Genomic DNA, 4,679 nt, shown 5'->3' on the forward strand with positions numbered 1-4,679 from the left:
GGCTAACGATCCAAACCCACAAGTTCAAAATAAGCTTGACCAGATCGAGCAGCTCTGAGGGAAGGTGGATACGGTCAAAGCCGAGGCCAAAGAATGGAGGAAAAACATGGATCGCATGGCCTCGAAGAAGGATACTGGCCGAGCTCAGTTGACTTCGGCTGAGGTTCAGCTTCAGGCTGCAAAGGAGGAAAACTTGGTGCCGGCCAAAACGATCAAGGGGCTTCAGTCTCAGCTGAACTCGGTTGTCTCCAGTCAACAGAATCTTGCCAAGGAGCTTGAGGTAACCATGTCAGAGGTTGCCATGGTCAGGACCGGGGCCGATGATAAGTTGGCCTAGCACAAGGCCGATACCGAGGCGATTCAGAACCAAGCGAGAAACATGGTGAAGCATGCGAAGTGGCAATCCCGAAGGGAGGCCCTCGAGGGAGTCCATGCTCAGAATTTTGACTTATTGGCTGAAATCGAGATAGCCAAGATATACGAAGCCAAGATCAGGAAGATGGCTTATCCCGAGAAAGATTCCGAGGGGTCTAAAGAGTCGGGTGAGTCTGATGGTGGCGAAGACCCCGTAGGTGATGACGTGGCCCCCGATGAAGATTAGGCCGTTTAGGATCATTTTAGGCATTTTTGCCTTTTGTTTTTTGTACTATCTTTTTGTTGAGGTCGTTCAGCCTTTGTAAAAATTTGTATCGGGGCTATTCAGCTCTTGTAAGAAGAAATTTTGATATATATCTAAGGCTTTTCCCTTTCACAGCTTTTGAATTTTTCCTTCGCTTTTTTATTTGTATTCGCAAAGGTCAAAATGCCTTAGCATGAAATAATTAGGTTGTGTTCTAAGGTTCGAACAAACCTTGCCTTTAACATTATTTTGTGTTTAGGCATCAGAGGGATTCGGTGTTACCGAAAACTTTTCCCCAAAATAGTTTAGGTTGATGGTTTGTCGATGGTAGCCTTTAGACCCGGTTATAAAAAAAGAATTTTTTGAAGGCCTTTTTTTTGTTACGAGTCTTAGACGTCTCCGAGCTGTGTTAATATGGTCGTATCCTTTTTAGTTCAGGCGTCGCCCAGTGGGCTTGCTAATCCGAGTTATCCGGGCATACCTAATATAACTATCCCCGAGTGGGGGTGGTCGTGGCCTTTGAAATTCGGGCATTGCCTAATGGTCTTGTGCCCCCGAGATCTGATAGCTCGGACCGCCCGAGATTATTTTTGGTTGGCAGTCCCCGAGTGAGAGTGAATGTTCGAACTCAGATTAAGGTGGCCCTTGGGCTCGATAGCTTTAGGAAATTCCTTGAAAAATGAAAGAAACATTTTAAAGGAAAAGATGCTTATGTGCAAGGAAGAGTCTTCTTTTTTATTCTTGTGCACAATAGTTGTATATATATACATATTTTGTGCCAGGGCTCGAGCAGTGTATGTGGGTACGGTTCATTTGACTATTTGGCCCTTACAATAAATCTTGTTGATCGAGACCCTTCAATCACGAAGTTTTCTTTCCTTGTTAAAGTCGATATCCAAGGGTATTGGCCCCAGTGTTCGGGGCTAACCGAAGAGAGGCCTTGAATGATGTTGTGATCATTGTCACTGGTTCGTAGCCAGCCTTCAATTCTAAGTTAGCACGATTTACTTGTTGCCTCGTTTAAAACCTTGCCGGAAAACCCATTTGGGACAAAGCCGGTTCAAGGGAAAAATAGTGCAACGCGTGCTTTCAGACCTAGGATCTCGTATCATCCCTTGTTTGTTACCTGCTAGTGTTAATTTGAAATGTAAAAATAAAAGAAATAATCGGGGTCATACCTTAGCAGTAATATCGCTTTAAGTGAGTTATATTCCATTTGTTCGGTAATTGCTCGCCGTTCATTATTCCGATCTTGTAGGACCCTTTTCCGATGATCTCGATAATTTGGTATGGTCCTTCCTAGTTCGGCCCTAATTTCCATTCGTTTGGGTTTCAGGTACTCAGTGTAACTTTTCTTAGTACCAAGTCTCCTGTATTGAAGTGTCGAAGGTTGGCCCTTTAATTGTAATATCTTTCAATCCTCTGTTTTTGGGCGGCCAGCCGGACGAGGGCGGCTTCGTGGCTTTCATCTAATAGCTCCAGGCCCGTACTCATAGCATCATCGTTCGATTCCTTTGTTGCATATCAGAATCTGATGCTTGGTTCTCCGACCTCGACTGATATTAAAGCTTTGGTGCCATAAACCAAATAAAATGGGATGGCTCCAGTACTGGACTTCGAGGTTGTGCGGTACACCCATAGGACCTCAGGTAGCATTTCCTTCCATTTTCCTTTGGTGTCGGTTAAACTTTTTTAAGGCTTTGGAGTATGGTTTTGTTGGTAGATTCAGCTTGTCCATTCCCGCTAGAGTGATAGGGTGTCGATAGAATCCTTTTGATCTTATGGTCTTCGAGGAATTTAGTTACTTTGCTTCTGATGAATTGTTTCCCATTATCGCATACAATCTCGGTCGGCATCCCGAATTGGCATATGATGTGGTCTCAAATGAAATCGATAACTTCCTTCTCTCTGACCTTTTCATATGCCTGGGCTTCCACCCATTTAGAAAAGTAGTCAGTCAGAAATAATATAAATCGAGCCTTACCGGGTGCCCATAGAAGGTGGCCGACGATGTCCATTCCTCACCTCATGAACGACCATGGTGACAAAACTGAATACAGTAGCTCTCCAGGTTGATGAATCATCTGAGCGTGTCTTTGGCATTCATCACATTTTCGAACGAACCCCTTTGCGTCTTTTTCCATGTCTATCAAGTAGTAATCGACTCTGATTATTTTTCGAACCAGTGATTCGGCGCCCGAATGATTTCCACAGGTACCTTTGTGGATTTCCCTCAAAACGTACTCAGTATCCCCCGGCCCTAGACATATTTCAAGTGGGCTATCGAATGTCCTTCTAAATACGGTTCCGTCTTCGGACAGGCAAAATCGGGCTGCCTTTGTACGTAGGGCCCTCGATTTTTTCGGTTCCGAGGACAGTTTTTCGGTCCTGAGATATTCCACATACTTATTCCTTCACTCCCAAGTTAGGCTCGTTGAGTTGATCACGGCATGGCCTTCTTCCACCACCGATCTCATAAGTTGTATGACTTCTCCCGAGTTGATCTCGTTGTCTTCGACCGACGATCCCAAGTTAGCGAGGGCATCGGCCTCGCTGTTTTGATCCCGAGGTACATGTTGCAAAGTCCATTCTTTGAACTGATATAATGTCACTTGTAACTTTTCCAAGTATCTCTGCATTCGTTCTTCCATGACCTCGAATGTCCCATTAACTAGGTTTACCACAAGGAGTGAGTCACACTTGGCTTCGATCACCTCTGCCCCCAAGCTTTTGGCTAATTCAAGGCCTGCAATCATGGCCCCATATTCGGCCTCGTTATTAGTCAATTTCACAGTCTTAATAGATTGCCTAATTATATTACCTGTTGGTGGCTTTAGTACGATGCCAATTCTGGACCCTTTTGCGTTTGAGGCGTCATTCGTAAAGAGGGTCCTGATTCCCGAGGAATTCCCCGAGTTAATCAATAACTCTCTTTCGACCTCGGATATTAGGGTTGGGATAAAGTCGGACACGAAGTCTGCCAAAATTTGGGACTTAATGGCGGTCCGAGGTCGGTACTCAATATCGTAACCACTTACTTCCACGGCCCATTTGACCAATCGGCCCGAGAGTTCGGGCTTATGCATAATGTTCCTTAATGGGTAAGTTATTACAACACATATGGGGTTACATTGGAAGTATGGTTTTAGCTTCCTGGAGCCGTTTAGCAAGGCGAGCATCAGTTTTTCTATGTGAAGGTACCTAGTTTCGGCCTTACCTAAGGTCCTACTAATATAATAAATCAAAAATTGCGTACCTCGTTGTCACACCCCGTTTTACCCCGAAACGATATGTATGTTATGTATCGTTGTGGATTGTGGGTTAAAGAGTTTTTCCAATTAAAGTGACAAACTTGAGTAGGGATTACTTTATTTACAGAGTCGCCACTTGAAATTGATTTTTGGTGTTCCAAGTCACCTATTATTTGAACCCCTATTCAAAGGAAGATTTGACTCTTTTATTATTGGTATGCAAAAATAAAGTCCGGGTAAGAAATTCTGTTGACCGGGGAGAATGTGTAAGGCATTCCCCCGAGTCCCGTGGTTCTAGCACGGTCGCTTTATTGACTACAACTTGGCTTGAATTAATTTTGAATAAACTGTGATTTATTAGTTTCCATGTTTTATCTATCTGCTTTTAATTATTAAAATATGGAATTATCTTTGAAACGAATCACGTGTGTGAATCCGTTTTGTTTGTTGTGCCAAAATTATGTCACGCATACGTGTACACAATTAATAGCATTTTATTATATTAAGATTATTTTGGCCAAAGTTGCGCGAACACATACTATGGTTTTAATTTTGAAAATCACAATTATGTCACGCGAACGTATACATAATCGCGATAAACTAATTAAAGGTTTCGTGAGTTATTTTCCTAAACTACTTTTGAGATTATTGTAAGGTCACGAATTATGAAATTATTGTGGGAGAAATGCTATGAATTGATAAGTATGGAAGACATGAAAATGGGCTAGCAACATGTATATTACTTAAAAACTTGGGCGACGTTACATTATTTGGCTCAGGTCTAATAAAAAAAATTAGAATTCAGTCCG

Source organism: Nicotiana tabacum, chromosome 2, assembly GCF_000715075.1.
Source record: "Nicotiana tabacum cultivar K326 chromosome 2, ASM71507v2, whole genome shotgun sequence".
Taxonomy (NCBI): domain Eukaryota; kingdom Viridiplantae; phylum Streptophyta; class Magnoliopsida; order Solanales; family Solanaceae; genus Nicotiana; species Nicotiana tabacum.